Below are 23,742 nucleotides of genomic sequence, written 5' to 3' on the forward strand. Positions count from 1 at the left end.
GAGCACATTTGGAAATTCTACTATTATCTATCAAGATAATAATAGGATACAAAAACTTTAAACAGTACCATTTGAAAGTAGACAGGCAGGCCCTTGCACTACATGCTTTGGGGAATTCATCCATAAATCTGAGCACAGAAGAGATGGGTAGAGTGTGTATGGGTTTGCCAAAGTCAGCAGATAGATGATTGAGGATAGATAGAAAATTGGGATCAGCTGACTCAGCATTTGGGGGGAGGGAGGGTTAATAAAAATGATTTGGGGACACTACAAAAAAAGCCTCTGGCACTCTGCCTGAATTTAAAGCACAAATCACATTTCTAAACATTTTAGGGGTGTTTGGGGTAAAGCACTACTATGGAGCTGATAAAATACATTGTTAAGTGACTACATGAGGTGAATATAGGGCCAGGAGAACATGCTGGGGAGGTAAGTGAAGGCAACTATGTATGAAGGACTAAAAAAAAAAAAAAAAAAATTCCAGCATGCATGAGGGCAAAGGGGACATTCACAGCATATTCCAATCATGGTAATTAGGGAATGAGGAAAGAAATACAATATATTAGCAAACATTCAATACAATAAAATGTGATATTAAAGGATAAAAATCTTACCTTCATATACTTCTTCTGCAGGACCTGGATGATGGCAGAACAGGTCTCTGGGATAATGATCCCCAGAGCCTGGGGGGAGATGCCTGTCGAGAACTTGAGGTCCTGCAGGCTTCTCCCCGTCTCGCCAAGTACCGCAGGGTGGCGACTAGCCTCTGCTCCGGAGTGATGGCTTGCCTCATACAGGTATCCTGCCTGCTGATATAGGGGGTCAGCAAAGCCAACAAACGGTGAAATACGGGGTCCATCATCTGGAGAAAGTTCCTGAAATCATCAGGATTGTTCTCACGGATCTCACGGAGCAAAGGCATATGACAGAACTGGTCACGCTGAAGCAACCAATTCTTGGTCCATGAACTCCTCCCCACCCTGTTCATGGACTGGACTTGTGTCAAGGTCAGGACCCCAACACCAAGCCCCCGCACAGCACGAAATCTACGAGGAGTACGTATACGAAACATGGCTAGAAAACAGTTGGCTGCTCAGAACGAAGTAACAGAACGCACTGAAGAACAGCAAAGCCTGTGAAGAGCGACCTGAAAAACAGCAACGAGCGGATAAGATCACACAGAAAACTCCGATACGAACTGACTGCACGCACTGAAGAGCAGATACAAACCCACAAGCACAAACTGAACTGCAGAAAACGATCTGAAAGCCACGAGTCTGAAAAAGCGCGAATCGTCTCTCACCAAACTTTTACTAACACGAGATTAGCAAAAGGAGCCCAAAGGGTGCCGCGCTTGGTTCTGAAATGGTCTTTTCTAGTCTCGTCGTACGTGGTTGACGTCACCGTGTTCTTGGCGATCGGAAATTCCGACAACTTTGTGCGACCTTGTGTACGCAAAACAAGTTTGAGCCGACATCCGTCGGAAAAAATCCTAGGATTTTGTTGTCGGAATGTCTGATCAATGTCCGACCGTGTGTACTGGGCATTACAATGTGCAGGCAGCAAATAGGCAATCGTGAGTAGTGGGGTAATATGACAACATGCAGACAACAAATGTGCAACCATGGGCAACTCACTCACAAACAATGCCTGGCTGAAGAGTCGGGGGGAAAGCCTCACAGGCTTCCTATTGAGTAGCCTTAAGGAGCTTTTATCTGCTGTGGATGGATTTTACGCCTGCGTCTGCACAGGCACATTACTGCCATCTGGGTGCTTTCACAGAAATACAGGCAAAAAGTCCAATGGCTTTGCAGCGATTGACGCATACCAGTAATGCGCAGGATGGGTGTTGCTGACCTTGAGCACCTTTCCCCTGTTGCCTGGCTGTGCTGAAACTCTTAAGCCTCGTACACAGGGTTGGATTGTTGGCCAACAAAACCGTGGAATTTTGTGCGAAGGGCATTGGCCCAAACTTGTCTTGCATACACACGGCCACACAATTGTTGGCCGACAATTCCGAACGTAGTGACGTACTACGTTGTTTTTCAGCTCTTTAGCGCCACACTTTGGGCTCCTTCTGCTAATTTTGTGTTAGTAGAAGGTTGGTAAGTGTTGATTCGTGCTTTTCAATTCTCGCTTTTCATTTCGCACTTTTCATTTCGTGCTTTTCAGTTCGTTTCTGAATGGCCGTTCGTCAACCAGCCATGTTGCGGAATCGGAGGAGATAACGAGTTATTTTTTATTGGCCTTGGAGTTATTGCTTAGATCATTATTTTTTTTGGTTGAATAATGATTTGATTTGGTATATTTTCTATATTTTTGGATACATAGAATGCACTTTTTGGTTAAGTTCTATTGGCAGATAGTATGTCTAATTTTATTTGTTTTCTTTTTTTAATGCACAATAAAAAAATTGTGGAGAATAATACTTGGCTATGTGTTTTACTTCAAATGACAGTTTGGGAGTAGGCAGTTACATTTAAAAAAATACAATGTAAAATTGACAAGGGACACCAACATAGTTGTATCTTAAAAACTAGGGGATAATGGTGTTGTGGTAACTTGCCCGAATAAAAAAAAAAGCATTATAATATTATTCTTGATATCACTAGAAAAAAAAAGCCTTTGAAAATTCGTTTGCAATAACTCCATCAGTATCACCAGCAAAGCAGCTTCATTATTAAACACATTAACCACTTAAGGACTAGCCTCGTTTTGGATTTTAGGTGTTTACATGTTTAAAACCGTTTTTTTGCTAGAAAATTAGAACCCCCAAACATTATATGTTGTTTTTTTTCTAACACCCTAGAGAATAAAATGGTAGTCAATGCAATACTTTTTTTTGCACCGTATTTGCGCAGCGGTCTTATAAGCGCACTTTTTTGGAAAAAATTCACTTTTTTTAATAAAAAAATAAGACAACAGTGAAGTTAGCCCAATTTTTTTTTATATTGTGAAATATAATGTTACGCCAAGTAAATTGATACCCATCATTTCAGGCTTCAAAATTTCGCCCGCTCGTGGAATGGCGTCAAACTTTTACCCTCAATAATCTCCATAGGCAACGTTTAAAAAATTCTACAGGTTGCATGTTTTGGGTTACAGAGGAAGTCTAGGGCTAGGATTATTGCTCTCACTCTACCAGTCGCGGCAATACCTCACATGTGTGGTTTGACCATTGTTTTCATATGCGGGCGCTACTCACGTATGCGTTGGCTTCTGCGCGCAAGCTCGTCGTGACGGGGGTTTTTTTTTTTCTTTTTAATTTTATTTTTATTATTTATTTTACACGATTTTATTTATTTTTACACGGTTTAAAAAAAAAAATTGTGTCACTTTTATTCCTATTACAAGGAATGTAAACATCCCTTGTAATAGAAAAAAGCATGACGGGACCTCTTAAATGTGAGATCTGGGGTCAAAAAGACCTCAGATCTCATATTTAAACTAAAATGCAATAAAAAAAAAAAGTCATTTAAAAAAATGACATTGAAAAAAATGTGCCTTTAAGACGTATGGGCGGAAGTGACGTTTTGGCGTCGCTTCCGCCCAGCAGTGTCATGGAGACAAGTGGGCGACATCTCAGAAGGGAGACAGACGCGATCGCCTCCGCCGCTACCGACGGCTCCGGTAAGCGGCGGAGGGCACCGGATCGTGGCAGGGGGGCCCTCTCCCGCCACCGTTAAGTTATCTCGCAGTGAATCCGCTGCAGAGACCACTTTTATCTGAAAGCGGACTGCCGCACGAAAACGGGGATACCGGGGTTATGGCAGCTAGCTGCTGCCATAACAACGATATCCGCCGGCAAACTTTGGACGTACATCGGCGTGCGGCGGTAGGCAAGTGGTTAAAGAAGAAGAGAATTGTGAGCTGCATTTCGAGATTTCATAATTTGCCACGTCACGAATGTTAATTCTCCATTACGAACGCTAGTTTACAAGACCGACCGCTTCTGGCTCGTCCTTGCTTCCGAGCATGCGTGTTTGTACTTTGGACTTTTGTCCAACAGACTTGTGTACACACGCTCGGAAAATCTGGCAACATACATTTGTCCGCGGAAAATCCAACAACAATTGTCCAATGGAGCATACACACAGTCAGATTTTCCGCCAACAGCCTGTCATCGAACATTTCCCGATGGAAAGTCAGATCGTGTGTACAAGGCTTTAGAGCACATCGCAGCTGAGTGTACCCAGGGCATACAACACACATATCGCCCGACCCTTCCTACACCAGCTTATAAACAGTTGTTTTTTTCAGTGAAAGTAGAACAATGCCTGCACTGCACATGCTCTTTTTACACGCACTGCAAATGCTCTAGCTAAGGCTAGATTTAAGGTACCTATAGACAATTATAAGTCTTTAAATAATATCAACAGTTTCAAAATTCTGCAGAAATGATCATGATGTTTGTTGGCACACTGCAACCACACACCAGTCATCCCCAGTGGAAAAGCCAGATGACCAGTCTGGATTTTCCCAGCTAGTCAATGTTGCTTCTTTAAGACCAGCCCCAGAGCCATCTCTAGCGTGCAACTGGAAATTATCTTTCAGCAGTTCAATTGTGCATGCAGTATAAACATTAAACACAATCCAGGTATCCCATGGATCTGGGCTGTATCCTGGAGCTTTTTGAGCACAGCTCCTGCACTGTGCAGAAACTGTCGGTAGGGTGACTCAATAAACTCCCAGCAGAGAGGAGGAGGCAGAAGTGGAAAGCAGGGGGTTGGGACACATCAGGGTACATGCTCACTGAGCATCAATGTATCCTTTCAGGCCAACTGACCACCAATGTACCTCTTCAAACCACTTGTAAGAGGGGGTAGTGGGTGGTTCATGTCCTCCATGTTTCCCTCCTCGTTGGGCATCAAGTGTGGGTCACATAGGAGGCCTACCTAGGGTTGCCACCTTTTCTTCAAGCCAAACCAGAACACTTTAGTGGTGCATGGCAAATTTTTTTGTAGTATACACTAGAGGGTGGTAAAGACCTGGGACACCTTTGGGTGCACTAAGGAGAGCAATAATGCGGCACGCTTTATTGGTCAGTGTTACCCCCCCTTCATTAAATATGGGTCAGTGTTACCCCTCCATAATTTAGGGGTCCCCCATAGAGGAGCCCCATTAGAACAGAGTCCACTTATATCAGTGCTCCCCTTAGAGATTGGAATTGAAAAAATGCAGCACAACCTTGCCCTATAATTATATTAATTCATATATGAAAAAAGAATTGTGAATGATGGTGGAAACCCCCAAGGGTAATCCAAGTATTAATACACTCCAATCTTATTTAAACATATACTGTGCAATCTCCATACACATAAAATACTGTATAAAAATAGTTGTGTAAACCTCCAATCCATTCCAAAATGTGCTAATATCCAATTTCTTTTTGAGTTAGATATGTTGGATACTAGCACAACACATTTTGGAATGGATTTACACCTCTATCCATACAGTATTATATGTGTATGCCGATTGCACAGTATATGTTTAAATAAGATTGGAGTGTATTAATTCTTGGATTATCCTTTGCGGTTTCCACTATCATTCACACTTATCTTTTCACATTTAAATTAATATAATTATTGGGGGAGGTTGCTCTGTATTTTTATTTATTTATTTTTGCATAGTTTTTTCAAGGTATTTTAGTTTTATTTTAGGTGTTTTTTGTTTTTGTTTTGTTTTTTAACTCAGAGTACCCTATATCCGATCCTCTTTAGACCCCCCTTACAGACCTCTATTAGATCAGGGAACCCCCATCAGTGACCCCTGCCCCTAAAGACCCCCATTAGACTGCCTTACCTAGAGCCGTTTCGAGCCAGGAAGTGTGGGAGCCAGAGTTTGGGGGCGGAGGGAAGCTGCTCCACTGTCGTGCTATTTTCCTTCCTTCCATTGTGTGTGTGTGTGTGTGGGGGGGCTTGGGGAGAAAGCAAAGTAGAGGCAGATGCTGCATCGCTGTGCCCAGTGTGTCAGCAAGACACAGGAATCAAGACACATCTGAACTGGTACACTCACTTACAGGGCCGCTGTTAGGAATCATGGGGCCTCCACCCCCTGATGGGGAGAAAAGAGGTGGGAGGAGGGAGGTGAAAGGAGGAGGTAAGGGGGTCAGAGAAAGGGGGGGGGAGGCAGGAGAGAGAGGGGGCTGATAGAGAGAGAAGGGGGTGGGGGTGTGAGAGAGGGGGGTTGGGGTGAGAGAGAGAGAGAGGGGGTGAGAGAGTAGAGGTGAGAGAGAGGAGGGGGTGAGAGAGAAAGGAGGTAGGAGAGGGGGGTGCTGACACAGGAGGTGCTGACAGAGAGGGGGTAGGCTGACATAGAGGGGGGTAGCTGACAGAGGGGGGTGCTGACAGTAGGGGGTACTGACAGAGGGGGAGTGCTGACAGAGGGGGGGTGCTGACATAGAGAGGGGGTGCTGACATAGAGTTGTGGCTGACAAAGGGTGGGTAGCTGACAGAGAGGGGGAGTAGCTGACAGAGGGGGGTGAGAGGGCACATGAGAAAGAGACTCCAGTGAGGAGACACACAGCGCATGCCAGGCAGGGAGGTGAGACTCCGGGCGACTGCGATCACCCACAGTCCAGTCCCGCCTCCACATGTGACCAGCTTTACCGGGCCAATCACAGATCTTCATGTCCACCGCCCTCACGTGACCCATTCAGCCAATTACAGGGAGCCCGCTGGGCTCTGAGCGCACAGGCGCTGACAGTGTAACATTGATGGCGGGCATTGAAATTGGGATGCGCCACTCTAGACGTTGCGGCTGGGGCCACTGGTCACAGGACAGTTGAACTGTTGCTGTATGTGTCCGGGTTTCAGGCGGCTTGAAACCCAGGCACATGTGTCCAAACCCAGACTGTCCAGATCAAAAGAGGACAGGTGGAAACCCTAGGCCTAACCCTAGGTAGGTTCTTCTGGGCTAATCTGGGCACCTGATCAGGGTCACTGCCTTACACATGGGGTACCTTTACTTGTGCGGCCAACTTAAACTTTAGTTAACACTCTTGATGTTAATATACACACCATGTAACTGTTGCATTAAGGACGGACATGCAGAGCCAGTGCCCTCTCTACCTGTCCAGCGTATCACCACTACCTCACTCCCAGTAACGGAATGGGGTCCTGCCGTCCACCTAGTGTGGACTCCATGCATGCACTCACTTAACTCTTTCTCTTCCATACCTGTGAACAGGTTGAGGACCTCTTTGGGGCTGATCTGCTCCCGTTGCTATGGGAGACGGACCGCTCACAGAGAGAGTGCCAACAAGAGCTCCTCATGTAAGAGGCTATCCCATCTGTCACATGTACACACTGACAGGCTGTTAGAGAAACCTTTGTTACCCTTGGTAACCACTTGTGTCTTCACACTGCATTAACTGTTATATTGCTGTCTTCATAGTTCAATGTGTTTAACCTACCTAAGCTGTAGACTATGTGTGCTGGTTACTTGCATAACAGCCCTTGAGTAACTTCAGACCAGGCAAGGATAGAGTTTCAAAAGCTTTACTGAAAAACGTTGTCATTCCAGATAACATTAGTAACAGTCTTTTCTTAACATCCCTAGTTCCTACCTCGGGCTTGATAGCTGCCCCAGCATACCCGCACAGGATTGGGTCCAGCATTGGTGTCTGGGGGGGGCATTTTGTAGCTCTCAGTGGTCCCGTACTTCGTAGAGGCTCTTTATCCAAAAGTGCTCAGGTTTCAGCAAAAGGCTATGTGGACGGACAGTGACATGTCAGTTAATGCAAGGCAATACATGCGCCTACTCACTCATTCCCAGAATTGGACCCCATCCCATTTGTACACAGTACAGTGGGTCAAACCCAAGAAAGGCCACCAAGAAAGAACCAGGAAAACATATTAACACTAATCCTTCCGGCTGGGACAGGATAAAACTCAACCTGCTTACACGATAAACACCAATATACCTCTTCAGACCCTACTGACTACCCCCTTCAGCCCACATTGACCTCCACTGTACTGCTCAGCCCCCAATGTACCCCTCTGGCCCCCACTGACCATCACAGCACCACCTTGGTTCCCAATGACCTCTAGTGTACTTCTCAAGCTCCCTATGATGCCAGGACTTTTTATGTTTCTCTACCCTCCCCCCTCCCCCACTGCCACAATTTTTTTATTTTCCCCCAATAGCCCTCTGAGGCCCCCACCCACCACAGGCATTCATTCTCCCACAGACAGTGACAGTGCATTTTGTTCCTTGCACTGACCACCAAAAACAGACATTTTCCCTCCTTTTCACTGATGTTGCTAATTGTTTTCCTCCCAAAGATGACAGGGAATTTTTTTTCTTCCCAGGAACCACTGCAGATTTACAATTGACAGCAGGCTCTCCCCTCAACACTGACAGTGTAAGGGACCCTACGATACATACTCCTGACCCGCACACTTTTTATGGTATGTTGTGTACTACAAAATCCTCACCAAAAAGTTTATTTTCTTAACAGTTGCTCATTGTTGCGTAGTTTGCAACGGTTTTAATAAAGGTCTAGCTCTCTGTCTCTATTAACTTTCATTTTTTAAGGATTTTTTAGGACAATATGTATGGGACTATCATTCACAGCACAGTAATTAAGGGGTATTTCGTGGGTACATGGGCTGTGGAGTTTATACATTGTATACCAAAGAAAAAATGGGGAGGTGGAAGTGTGAGGGCAGTTGCTGATACTGACCCATACACATAACCACCTGAAAAGGTTTATGGACTATCCCGGTACTGATGCAATGACAAATACATTGTAATAAAATTCAAATTTTTATTACATATAAAAACTTTCAACTAAGCCAAAGAGCAATGTCTAACACCAAATCATTTTTTTATTGCTTCATATATGAAAATTTCACATTGAAGGATTTAATGGACATTTAATATTTACTAGAAATAAAAACTGATTTATATTTCAGAGTTTGCATCACTTGTAGGAGTTGCTTAAAAAATTCCTTTTTAAACCCTCCACACTTTATACCTTATGTGGGAAAAGCAACTAGGCTGCTGGGAATCTTAGAGATATTTCTACAAAAAACAGGAAGAAAACATATTTCCAGGGTGCTCTGGATAAACTCATTCCTAAAATCTCTATCAACTCTCACATTGCTGCTGGTCACTGAAAGTTTATTCATCCTATATAACCCATATGTCATGTCACGTTCTCTATGCAGCAATATTGATGAAATGTTTAGTAAAATGCAGTAAAATTTATGAAATAATTTAAAATGTTCTGGAAAATATTTTCTTTCTATTTTCTCAAAGACACAGCTATGTTAAAAATCCTCAAACAGTTTTCATCTTCTCTAGATTATGGTAATAGTCTTTTTCAGTAAAATTTATAAAAAAAATAAATTAAAAAAAATAAAGTTACTGATTGAATAAATACAGTTGTCCTCAACCTGAAATACACATTCTCCTGTGGTTACTTTGACACATTTAATGGGGTACTTCAGAGCCGAGGCTGTTCACAATAAGGCAGATGTCACTGGTGGATAGCATTCTTCATAAAATAATATTATGGACACGGTATATTGTAAATGCAAAAACCTGTTCTGGTCGTGACATGGTTTATTCTCCCAGATTTGTATAAACCAGCAATATAAGGGGCATTTATAAATAACTCACATATCTGTTCAACCATTGAAACTGCATGTAAATGTGTACTTTTTGAATAGGGCAAAACAGAACGTTCTCTAGCTATAGGCTACAATTCAAATCCATGAATATCGAAAATACTGCTACATGGGTGCAGACTACTGGAATTCAGAGATCTGCTACGCAGGGTTTAGCAGTCTGGGCCTTTTTTCATAAATGTGTTGCAGACAGCACCATAGTGCTTTGCAGCCTCTGCTTGCAGCATATTAAGTGTGGTAAGTCTACCAGTCATTTGGGTACCATATGCATGAGAAAACACATGACATCTCACCAGCTGTCAGCTCAGTGGGAGCCGCACAAGAATGATACTGATCAAGAGCCCAAGGCTTTCTATCCACTGATACATCTGCAGCATCAGTCAATGGCGCCCCCCTGAAAAATGCTGCCCAAAGCAGCCGCTTTGTTTATCTTGTGGTAGATACGCCCATTGGCCAACCGTAGGCTTCAGCTGTACTTAAAGTCTCCTTACTCCACCCTGCACTCTTCAGCTGCATCCTTGACCAGGCAGGTGTTTCTTCCCTAACTGCTGTAGCACAGGAAAAAATATGCACCAAGTCACCCCCCATGGCCAACGTTTTAATGCCAGCTTGGCAAAATTGCTGGCTTTTTTAGCTTCTTCCTTTCCAGCTAGTGGAGTCTGTCCTCCTTCAGAGAATTTGCAGCCTGTGCTGTACCATAGTAGAAAAGCAAGAAAATTGGGACTTTATAGGTGAAAATAAATTGAAAAAGATATCAAATATAATAAATAAAAAAATATTTTATTTTGAGGAGCAAAATAAGAATTCATTCATTAAAAAAGGGAGAAAGGGGGAGATACAATGATGGCTGGTACAATTAATCATGGTTTTAACAACACAGCAATATATGATGAGCTTCCCAACATGTTTCGCCCATGTGTCGGGCTTCCTCAGGGGATGCTGGTCGTTTGCAAAGTACAATGCCTTCTATCAAGAAACACAAACAATTGAACATATTAGGTTGATTCAAACAATCATAAAAACATTTACATTTATAGAAAAAGCATAAATGCATACTTTTAAAATACTATTCTTTTATGACTATGGAATGGTGATTATGAACTGCATACAGTACTTTTTTTTATAAAGGTGAACTAGCCCTTTAATTGCCCTTTAATTGCTGTCTTGGGTGTTAATTATAAAGCAATTTTCTATGTGAAACATATGTAGCAAAGTCTCTAGCCTCCTCCAGTCTAATGAGAACCTCCAGGGCCAAAGATAGCTGACATCCTTCTTATGTGGTGGGTTGTGAGGCATAGTGGGTGCAAGGTGGATAAGTTATTGGGCGCTAGACACTTTTTGGATGTAAAAGAGGTTTTATTTTTCTTGACAGTCCTTTTTTTATTTTATTTTGAGGGGGAAAGAGGGTTAGGGCCAGGACACCCTTAAGCAGTTGCAATTTCAATTGGCATACCCCGAGATTTCAAAAGGAGGACAGCCATACAGGAAAAGGCCCCCAGCAAGGCACCACATCTGCACGTGCAGGATTGCTGTCTCCTATGGCAACAGTCTTTAACAGTTCCTAACACAGTCCTCTTTGCTTTACTACAACTTCTACATGTAGTTCTTCATGGTCTCTCACTGGACCCTCTAATTCACTGACTCTGAATCCCTGGAGCTCCTCAAAGCTTTGCGGTGGTATCTCCCTCAAGCGTCACCACGCTTCCCTGCTGGGTCCCTAGCTTGGCACTACAGATACTTCTCAAGCTTCACCCCTGCTAACCGGCTCGGTCCCTGGCTTGACTCACAAGGCAGCTCTGCAAGCATCACCTCCGCTGGCTGGGTCCCTGACTTGATCACCGACTGACGTTTCCCGATTCTCCAACGTGAGAATGCTGCTCCAGTACTTGCTTCAGTTAGTCACTGTGGTAAAGGTGGTTGGCCCCTTAGTGGCGATAGCTTTCCTTCTACCTCAGACCACGACAGGTTCTCCGGCCGGCAGAACCGTCACTTATGGTTGGACTGCAAGCCGCAATCCCAACCCTGCGATGCCCTCTTACTTCTGGATAGGTCCTCACACAGCCTGGCAGCCAGATACACCCAGGGTAGGCCCAATCTCTGGCCTAGCAGCCCGGGGGGTATGACACCCGTCCATCCAGACAGCCGTCCAGGTGGCACAGAACATAGATCACCTGACCTGACCCGAATATATAGGTTCTCCCAGCAGGCCAAGGGATTCAAGAAAACCCCTGCCCATTGGCTGAGATACCCCATATACCCATAATCTGACCTTGGGTTTCCCTTCTTGTATCTAGTACCACCAAGTACCCGGCCATCTAGCTGTAGAAGAGAAAAGTGCAACAAGGCCAAACTTAGGGAGAAATCAATGGATCTCTAGCAATTGACCAGGGTAACTGCTACTGGCAAGTAAATTTGTGAGGAGCTCCCTGACTAAACCCCAGGGCACTTAAATGTGGATTTTTGGCCAGCTACAATGCATGTGTTCTGTTATTTCTAAAATGCAGAGTAAAATAGATTTTTGCAATACTGTGTTTAAGTGTTTGAACACTTCAGCCCCGGAAGGTTTACCCAACCCTGTAATGGGTACTCTTTTTGTTTTTTTTTAACTATTTTCTTTCTGTCCTATTTTACTTTTTTTTTTCTTGTAGGTCAGATTGACAATACACGGCACGGGATGCTATAGACCTCATTAGGTCACAACATTTCTCTTCCAAATGTAATTGGCATAGTGCATTGTCAAGGCCCAGCCTTCATAGTAGAAGCTATGAATGTTCCTTTACGCACCCACTGCTATGTCAGCCGCTCCAAGAAGGGAGCCTGTTGGGGATGCGGGACTCCGGTCCCAGAGGCCAAGTCTCTGTGTGAGCTATGCCAAAGCCCAAGCAGTTGGAAGAGGGGATGGCGACTTCCATCAAATGGAATCTCTGGTGAGGCACGTGGTGCAAGAATCCCTTAAAGAGTGGGATGCAAGCCACATGCAAAGTTCCACAGCCATTGCAGCATGTTCTCCCGCTAGGACGACCAGGAAGAACTGGAACTGTCCCAACCAAGCCATCCATCTATGAAGTCCTCAGACAGTGAGGCAGAGGGAGATGAGTCTCTTTACCTTTGTAACGCCTTGAGGTTAAGGCAATGATGGGTGTATTTACATGAATGGAACCTGTAGTTTCCTGCAAAGCAAGAGGAAGTTCTGAAAGCACTTTGGGCTACGTTTTCTTCTAGTGTGACTTGTAATGCGACTTTGGACACATAGGGTCACAAAATGAGCCCATTGATTTCAATGGCACCCATTCAAATCTATGCGACTTAAAGTTGCAGCAATTCTGAAAGGTTCCTGCACTACTTGGTACGACTTTTAGATGCAGCTTTGATCCAGAGACTGTGAAGTTGGTTCGGGCTGCACTCAGAGTCGTATCAAGGCTGCACTCCAAAGTCGCAACCTCGACTAAGGACGTAGCCTTAGAGAGAGTGTTTTATTTTCCCATTCCTAACGGAACTAGAGAACATCATTTTGGATGAGTGGAGCAAGGTCGCAATGTATACCTCCCTTCTGAGAAAACATGTCACTTTTTCTTGGCAGATGCAGTGAATAGCCCGAAAGTTGGCTTGGGCTCTTGGGGCCATTTTGAAAAGGATGAAAATGTGAATGGAGAATGTGGACGCAGTTTTCAAGAGTGTTTTCAGAATCTCTGTATTTCAGGAGCAGGAGCTGGTGTCGGTTTCCATAGTGAGGCTCCAATTGACATCATCCGCATAGCGGTGTGGGTTATGCTCTTGTCAGTTACAGCAAATGAGTTCTATGGCTGGGGCCTAGGCTTGCTGATCCCGCCTTTAACAGGCATAATATAGCTTTTCCTTTGAGGGAGCTTCATCTTGCCAAGTTAGGGTCCTGTCTAATAGACTGGAAGATGACAGTCTAGAGAATAAAGTTCGGAGCATGCAGGGTCGCACATTTTTACAGACCAGGTCAGGATCTTAGGAAGAGCTGGTGTGGAGCCCAGATTTCCCCTCAGAAATATGCTATAAGCTTGAACTTGGGTATCCAAGAAGCGACTGAGTTTGGGCCTCAGACTATTGGGACGTCAAAACGGTCTTTTGGGACATGCATGGTCCATCAGAAGTCCTCCCCATCTCGGATTCCTTTGTTTATTTTGGACCTTGCACACCTGAGACAATTTTCAGTGCAGGAGAAGTTCAAGGTGAAAACATTGTCCCTGATTCATAGGGGGTTCAGCCAGGTGACTGGCTTGTTTCTAGACCTAAGATGCTTCCCTATATGCGCCTAGTGTAGAAGAATTCCTGCTAGTTCCTTCGGTTCGCTGTAGGTCAAGACCATTTCCAACTCCAGCCACTTGGGCTTTCAACATCACCCTGTGTATTTTCAGGGTCTTTTTGATTGTTATGATCTTTATCAAAAGAAGGAGCATATGCCTGCATCGTTAAGTGGATGTCCTTCTCCTACTGTCTCAAAACAAAGAGCAGCTGTTGGAGCCCAGAGCTCAGGTCTTTTCAATGCCCTCAAATTCGTATGGCAGCTGAATCCGGAAAAGAGTCACCTGGAGCCCACTCAGTCTCCTGTGTGCCTCAAGGCTCAGTTCAGTATAATCAAGAGGACCATTGCCTTGACTCTTGGTTCCCGATGTTTTGGAACAGAACACTCCTGGCCCTGTCTTCTTCCCAGCTCCAAGCCTTTCAGTGTCTAAAATGATTGGCACTATGATATCTATTGATGCGAGGGTCAAGTGGAAGCTAGAGAAAGCGGCCCTTCTGGAAAGGGTTTCTCCAGCAGTGGGAGCCAGGAAGCAGAATTAAAGTCATCTACATGACCTCAGTCATGAGAGCGGGTCCCTTGGTCGCTGCAATGGAGAAACTGGCTAATCTGCCATTTCATTGCCCCATTTCCTGGTTCACAGTCACGTCTGATGCTAGCAATATGGAATGGGGGGGGGGGGGCTTGCTGCTTGTTGGGGTTAGCTCAAAGCAGACAGGGCTGTCAATTTTTCGGATTGTGTTGAACATTCTAAAACTACGGGCAGCCTTCTGCACCCTACAGGCCTTTCACCATATAATGAAGGGTTCGTCAGTGCTCTTAGGTTAGTCAACACTACGGCAGTCTCCTACGTTAAAAGACAAAGGGGACTCACAGCCTGTTCTCTATTATGGGAAGCTGAGTCGATTATGACTTGGGCACAGAAGAATCGAGCCTACATCTCAGCGGCTTTTGTCCCCAGAGTCCAAAATATTCTAACAGGCATAAAATTGTGATTTTACTCCTCACTACCTATCACAGGTACGGAGTCCCTGAAATGTCCAGATAGCACAAACCCCCCCCCAAATGAACCCATCTTGGAAAGTAGACACCCCAAGGTATTTGCTAAGAGGCAAAATACTCAACATGCCTCTCAGCAAATAGCTTGGGGTGTCTACTTTCCAAAATGGGGTCATTTGGGGGGGGGGTTTGCACTGGAGCACTGCAGAGCGGGGAGACGCCACTCGATGGGACCCATACACAACATCTGCATGGGATACACACCCGTGTAATACTTTGGAACCCCTGGTGTTACTAACCTGAAGCTTTATTTAAAGCTCTGCCTAGCTACTTCTGGCTTTCGGACACTGTCTCGTAAAGCTGCCAGAATCAAGTCTCTACTATCTAGTAGGTGGATACCCAATTTGGAACGTACTTTGTTCTTTTACATTACCGCTTGTTTTGGCGCCCACTTGTGCTCCCCTCCTGCACAATTGCCTCACCTATTTCTTTCCTTATTGGAATAATTTTGCATGTTAAAAACACATTGTGACTATACTTACTCCTATCCATATCCCTGACGAATGTGTTTAACCAGAAACGCGCCAGGTACCGGGGATCATCATTCACCGGAGAGTATTATCTTATTGTCATACTGTTCATGTAAATTGTTGTCTTGTGTTTTTTGTTTTCTTCTTGTATGTAAACCATTTTGTTGGTTTTTAACCATTGATCATTTTTCTGATCGAATATTTTTATATATATTCAATAAAATTGACTTTTTTGTACCAGCCAAGTGTGTGTTGCCTTTAAAGTCCCAATGAAGGGGGATCTCTTCTTTTCCGATGGTCAGCTGGTGGAACCACCGGCTGCAGGACAGGAGAGCCCAAGAAAACAATGGAAGACGGTGGGAGGGGGGGCGTTCCCTCCCACTGCTTGTAAAAGCTGTCTAGAGGCTAATTAGCTGCTAGGATTGCTTTTACATGCAAGCTGACAGCTGGCTAAAAAGAATGATACCAAGATGATACCTAAACCTGCAGGCATCATTCTGGTATAACCACTCATAGTCCAGCAACATACCAGTATGTTGCTGGTCCTTGTTGGGCATATATTGTAATGTTCTTTTTTTCATGCAGCCTGTGGGCTGAACGAAAAAAAGAGATTGATTGGTGGGTATGTGCACCATTAGAATACCGCCCTTTATCCACCCACTTCTAATGATGGGCATACATGCACCATATTTTTTTTTAACTATGATGGTGAAATCACCTCCTACAGCGCTGGAGTCACTGATTTACGTATCGTGAAGGCAAATGCTGTTGCTGTCAAGATAAATAAATCAGTGCTGCAGCTGAATGGCATACCTGAAAAGCAAACAATGGTAACGATAAAACAATAACTCGATAAAACAACTTGATTTTTTAACGCAATCTGTGCCTAAAAAATATATGCTGAACCATTGGGGCAATCCGCCTCTAATGTTAGGAGCAAATTTCTTCTCCACCCCTGCCCCCATGCTTCGACATATATGCTTTTTTTTTTTTTAACTGTGGTGGTGAAATCACCTCCTACAGCACTGGAGTCACGGCTTTACGTATCATGGGAGCAAACACTGCTGCTGTCAGAATAAATAAACCCGTGCTGCAGCTGACTGGTGTACCTGCTAAGCAAATGATGGTTAACAATAAAATAAAGTAACATTGCAGTATTACAGTAAGACATACCATACCTGCAAAGCAAATACAATAAAACATAGTAAAAATAAAGCATTACCGTTCTAAAATACAGTAACAATAGAGAGAGAAAAATAGATATAGCACAATAGAGAGCGAACAATAGAGCGGACAATAGAGAGTGAACATAAGAGAGAGAACAATAGAGAGAGAAGAAAAATAAAACCACAACTATTTTTGGCTTTTTTATTTTTTTTGTGTTTTTGTGTGTTTTTTTTTTTTGCAATTTTATATAAACTTTAAATTGTAAACGTTCCACATTAGGGTCTCCCAAATTGTGATAGCCATCCCATCTTTAGAGACCCTGTGTAAGTGTGCCCTAGGACTGTGCAATGCTGTACCCTACGCAGGGCCGTCTTTAATATTGATTGGACCCTGGGCAAACATTTTCTTTGGGCCCCCCAGCTCCCCCTCCCACTCAAAATCAGTTTACTGTAGCAGATCAGGCAGTGATTGCGATTGGTTGCCAGAGGTTACAGCATATCATTACCGCTCACTGACTGGATGCTAGAGGTTACAGTACACATTATGACTCACTGATTAGTTGCTAGGTTACAGCACATAATTTCTGCACATCGTTACTGCTAACCGAATTGGTAGAGGTTACATGCTTACTGCTCACTCATTGGTTGCTAGAGGTTACTGCACATTATTCCTGCTCAGTCGTTGGTTGCTAGAGGTTACTGTGCATCATTACCACGTATTGGTTGCTAGAGGTTACAGCACATCAATACAGCTCATTGATTGGTTGCTAAAGGTTAGAGCACATCATCTCCCCACTGCCTACACACCATGGACTGGGGAGGTGAGGGGACCCACCAATAGACAGAAAACTCCTAGAACTTGCTATTAGCAATGAGCAGAGCAGAGAACACAACTATGAAGGTTAACTGAGTGCAGGTAGGCACAGAGTCCAATGTGAGCAGTATCCCTAAGGATCAATTGATACTGCACTTGGGTGGGCTCGGCTGGGCAGCGGGGCTAAACGCAGGTGCTAGCAGGTATCTGGACTGATCCCACTAATGCTGCATTTTTGGGAACCCTAAACTATTGGGGACGCTAATATGGATCTGATCAGATCAAAGATATCGATCTGTTCAGACACTATACTACTAAGGTTGGTGTATGGTGCGTGCGTGGGTGTTAGCACTACTGGCACTAATCTGACGCTGCCTGGGGTGACGCAGACCTTAACTGATGCTAAAACATAACTGATATCATGCCGGGTGATCAGGGGGTTAAACCTTTTATTAGGTAATATATGCCGGGTGCCCTGACGTTATAAAAAAATAACTAACTAACCAGCGTCACCCGTGACACTAATACGGTGATCACTGGTGACAGGGGGTGATCAAGGGGTTAAACCTTTATGAGGGGGGTTTAGGGGGTTCCCTAGACCTATCTGGGCCTACTACTAAGTACCTTAACACTGATTATTGTCACAAATGACACCAGTACAGTGCTCAAAGAAAAATATGAACACTGCACTGGGTGACACAGTGACAGGGAGTGAATGGGGTTAACTGGGGGGCGATCGGGGGGTGACAAGTGTGCCTATGTGTACTGTGTCAGTGTAGTGTTGGTGCAACTTACTCTGAGATGTCTTCTCTCCTCTCTCTGGAACAAAAAGAGTTCCACGAGGGGGGATGACATCACTTCCCCTGCCTGTGTTTACATTTACACAGGCAGGGGAAGGATTTCATTCGCCAGAACTGGTCACTAGGTCCAGGCCAGAAATCATTGGCCTGGGTCTGGAGACTGATCGGTTCTTAAGCGAATCCGATCGCCACAGCCCCCTAGGCGGCCACGCACCTGATGTAAGGTAACATCGCTTTGCCCAGCTGAGCCAAACTGTCACAGTACAACTGCTGGTCCGAACTGGTTAAAGGCCTCTCTGTCAAGTTTGCCTTTTCCTGGCTATCACGTCGGCATTAAAAGCCTCAGCAATTGATTCACTGGCCATGGAGAACTTTTCCTAATATTCTTTCCAGGTAGAGCGGTGCTGTTACCTATGCTTGACTCTTTTTTTCCAAGGGTGCATGAGTCTTCATGTGAGCCAAGAAATTGTTCTGCCAACCTCGGAGTTCTAACTTACATCCTTTAGATGTGGGAGAGGGGGCGCTGTGGCTTAGTTGGTTAAAGTGCACGTCTAGTACATATGGAATCCTGAGTTGACTGCCAGCAGTGCCTTCCTTCAGTTTTAGGAATCCCTCAGATATTGTGACGTTATTTCTACAAAGCTACAACTTTCTTCAGGCTTCAGAGCGCCTGTTCATTCTTTTGCCAGAAAGAACAGAGGAACGTGCCTCATCTAGAATTATTGTGGGACGGATTGCCTAGGCCATCCAACAGGCTCAGAGAGCCAAGGGCCTGGCTCCTTTGGAGGTAGTGTCTGCTCACTCGACCAGGAGTGGGTCTACAGCTCAGGAAGCTTCACAGCATGTGGTTCCCAAAGTAGTCTGTAGGGCAGCCTTGTGTAGAGTCTGCTCCTTATCCTCTGTTTATTTTGGCTTGCAGGTCCTGTCTGTTGACGGTACAAATTAAAGCCTTGGGATAGAACTGCCCGCCCATTGGGTGTATGGCAAGTTAGTTCCCATACGTATGCTGCCATGGAGTCAGTCAGGAAAACAGTATATTCCCTATCAAATACTTACCATAGTTTTCCTTTCTTGATGGTCTCCATGGCAGCAGGAGTCCCCCCCCCCCAAATGTCTTGAGGAGGCTAGATACGGAACATGGCCTCTGGCTCAGAGCAAAGATTTATGGGAGGGGCTCCTATAGGGGAGGAGTGGAGGCGGGGTTAACCCATACGTATGCTGCCATGGAGTCCATCAGCAAAGAAAAATTATGGTAAGTATTTGATAGGGAATTTTCAGTTTTTCTCTCATTCTTCAAATGCAGCCTACTAAAAAGGCTTACGTGATATGCAACATGACTCTGTATTTCTCCTTTGTGTCTGTCATAATCCATTGTGATTTTTATTTCAGGATCAAAAATGCCACATATCTCCCTCTTTAAACACAGCCTCCTGAAAAGGCTTACATGGTTTGCAATGAGTATCTGTTGTATTTCTGTCTCATACCTTACATAGTCCAGTCTAATTTTTAATTTGGGTCTCTTGTCTCACTTATGTCACTTACATACTACTCTACAATATGGCTGACTATTGTCAGATCTGTCTCTGAAATATTGCTCTGTAATTTGTATTTCTTCATAACAATTGCCTTGTCTTTGAAATGTGGGATTGTGCTTTTGAGGTCTTTTTGCGCACACTGTGTTGGCATTTTTTTTTTTTTAGACTTTGTATACATTACCGTATAGTACTGCACTAAAAGAAGATCACATGCTATGATGCAAAACATATTTTGCCACTGTTTGGCAATTGGTATGAAGTGGGGGATTTAGCTTTATCTTATTCAGAAGTGAAAACCTTCAGTTAGATAATTTGTTCTGTCCACTACTTCAGCACAGCATACTCCTCCACTGTTTTCCTTTTTTGTAATTTATAGCTATCCACTATAATTAAGGCCTTTTTAGGCCGAAATGCAACCCAGCATGCCCTGGTCGATGATATCACCCGGTGATCCCACCCCTTCATTTATTTAGGTAGGAAGCAAAGCTGTCAGTCAGCGGGAGACAAGTGTCAGGTGTAGGTCATTAGGTAGTACTTTAGGTAGTACTTTTTTTTTGTGCGGGTTGGCGCGTCATTGTGATTGACACTGGATTTATTTCGGCAGATTCTTTTTGCCTTTTTTTAAAATAAAGGACTTGTCAAAAACTGTCTCTGGACTTTTATTTTCTTTGGCCGTTTTTTTGATAAATGAGTAGTGGTACTATGAAGACCATTTATCAACTTCTCTCAGTGACACTTCAATATAAATAGGCCTCTGGGCACTAAGTCTGCACGCCAATTGCTACATGCATATGTGGAGACCTGTCACAGTATGTCTGGTATTGCCCTTTTGCCTAAATGTATAATCAGCGCAATATGCAGATGCACGAGCATAAGTCTGCATTGTTTTTTTGATCCTAGGAATCTGCAGTTCAGTGTTTGAAGGGTTGTGACTGTTGGTACTAGAAGCCCACTTCCTTATCTCACACGCCGCTCAACACTTGCACGGACCAGCAGGTGCTGCGTGACAGTTACCTGAAGAAGGAGGCCACGCCTACGAAACATGTTGTCATAGCAACCGCTTGTATGCATATCAAAGGAGTTAGCAGATTCACCGTGAGTTCCCTCTCCGGCCACGAGTGACGTCATGCAGCGCCGGCTGGTCCGTGTGAGTGTTGAGCGGCGTGTGAGATAAGGAAGTGGGTTTCTAGTACCAACAGTCACAACCCTTCAAACACTGAACTGCAGATTCCTAGGATCAAAAAAACAATGCAGACTTATGCTCGTGCATCTGCATATTGCGCTGATTATACATTTAGGCAAAAGGGCAATACCAGACACAACCCTTCACCACGCCGCAAGTCGCTGTGAGCCAATTGATTTACACAGATCAGGAGAGGAGGCTTTCATCGAGCTGTTCATGCTAATTTACATCAGATGTTTGCGAGTGCAACCCTTGATTTTATAATATTTTATCAATAAATACAGTCTTAGAATTGAATGGGAGCACTGATGACAGTACTTTAGCTGTACTTTGATATCTGTGCTGTTGGTGCAAGGCAATGCAGGGTACAGTTTCTGGAGCTATAACAAGAATTATGTATTTTACCTGGCCACGGGCAGACCAAAAGCACTTATACCTCACATGCAAACACTGCACTGTTCAGTGTAGATCTTAAAAGAACCCTCAGATGCTATGACAGTATAAATAATTTTATCTCTGCATTCACAATAAAGACAATTCCATTGAATCTAATTAGGGTTGCCAATACCTCCCAACATTTTGAAATGGGAACAAGGGACACCTATTAGCAAAGGTATGTAGGTATTGGACACACCCCCTGCCACACCCTCTTAAAGGAGAATTATACAAAAAAAATATTAGTTAATTGCATCAATTTAGAAGATTGGAGGAAATGTTTAGCACCGGGAAACACTTTTTGAAAAAGTGCATTTTATAAACAACTATATAGCTCAGACCAAAATGAGGAACAAATGAGCAAGAAAGAGGGGCAGAGGGACATTGTACCAAATCAGAGACAGTCCCTCAAATCCAGGGACAGTTGGGAGCTATGGGTTACATATTACAATCTTTTTATACCACAAAAAAACAACAAAAACAAAACATAAATAGCTTGTAAAGGGCTGCTTGAGATCTACCTTGCAAGTCATATGTTTTCCCCTATTCATCAGTGGCGGCCCATGCATTAAGGGCGCACGGGCGCCGCCCCCTTTCTCCTGCCACCCCTCTATCACCAATCGATAGTTTAATGTATTGCATGAATCTATCTATGGCCGCCGCTGCCATCCCCTATTTAGGCGCCCGGCCCTTTTTTGGGCACAGGGCGCCTGAATTACAGCGGTGGGGGGTGGTTTTGAAGCACCTGATTAGAGCCATAGGCTCTAATAGGCGTCAAAAAAAGGTGACCTGCGAGCACCATGCTGGGCGCTCACAGGTCACTCAGCTGTGTTAGAAAAGCGAATGAATATTCGCTTTCCTAACACTAAACCGCCTCTCTGCCAATCAGGTGCTTGGATCTGTTTCCCGTCACCTGATTGGCTGAAACGACAGGTGCTGTGATTGGACGTTAGGTGTCCCACCGAGACAGGTAAGTGCAGATGGCGGGCCGGCGGGGGGCACACTGGAAGCATTTGATATGGCACAGTGGCTGCGTTTGATGGGGCAAAGTGGGAGCAATTGATGGGCACAGTGGCGGCAATTGATGGGCACAGGGGCAGCCTTTGATGGACACAGTGGTGGCAATTGATGGGAACAGTGGCTGCGTTTGATGGCACAGTGGCTGCATTTGATGGCACAGTGGCGGCAATTGATGGGCACAGTGGCTGCGTTTGATGGCACAGTGGCTGCGTTTGATGGCACAGTGGCTGCATTTGATGGCACAGTGGCTGCATTTGATGGCACAGTGGCTGCGTTTGATGGCACAGTGGCGGCAATTGATGGGCACAGTGGCTGCGTTTGATGGCCCAGTGGCTGCGTTTGATGGGCACAGTGGCGGCAATTGATGGGCACAGTGGCTGCATTTTATGGCGCACAGTGGCTGCATATGATGGCACAGTGGCTGCGTTTGATGGCACAGTGGCGGCAATTGATGGGCACAGTGGCTGCATTTTATGGGGCATAGAGGCTGCATTTGATGGCACAGTGGCTGCGTTTGATGGCACAGTGGTGGCAATTGATGGGCACAGAGGCTGCGATTAATGGCACAGTGAGGTTGCAATTGATGGGTTTTTTTTTCAGAATGTTTCAGTTTGTTTGCGCCCCCCAAAAATTTTGTGCACCAGCCGCCACTGCTATTCATCCATTTTCCTTGTCAAAAGAAGTTTATTGAGTATACAATGTTATAAAGATACATAAAGTAAGTTTACAAGGATCTATAAAGTAAGCTTATTGTTTTACAGTAGGGTTTATATAGGTAAATATCATGAAATTTCAAATATTAAACATTGGGTTCACGTAAACCTAAATTAAAGATATATATCATTTCCTTAGTTACTTTTGTAGGTATTTAAATGATTTATACCTACTATACATATTGTTTACAAGTAGAGTGTATATAGGTCAAATAAATTCTGATAATGAGCTTTAATCGTAAGGTGGAGAAAAGGAAAGAGAAAGAAGAAAAAGGGTTGAAAGGTAGCGGTATGGTCCACAAGGTTGTCCCGCTCGTCAGTTTATTATTCTTTTTAGTTCTCTTTGAAGCCTTAGAATGGGTGTCTCTGTAAGTCATTTAATCTGTTACCATGGCAACAGGACAGAGTCATTGAAGTTTGACAGGAACTGTTGTTTTATCCAAGGATGCCAAAGTTTTTCAAATTTTGGAATTTGATTTTGATCGATGGCTACCATCTTAGCATGGGACATTGTATTATTCATTCTGTGAATTGTTTCTGCTAGTACCAATGTAGGAGATTTCCATGCCTTGGCCACTGTTTATTTTGCAGCCGTTATTAGTTGGATCATAAGTTTGAATTGAGAGAGTGTTAACCATTCCG

Source organism: Aquarana catesbeiana, linkage group LG11 (assembly GCF_042186555.1).
Source record: "Aquarana catesbeiana isolate 2022-GZ linkage group LG11, ASM4218655v1, whole genome shotgun sequence".
NCBI lineage: Eukaryota > Metazoa > Chordata > Amphibia > Anura > Ranidae > Aquarana > Aquarana catesbeiana.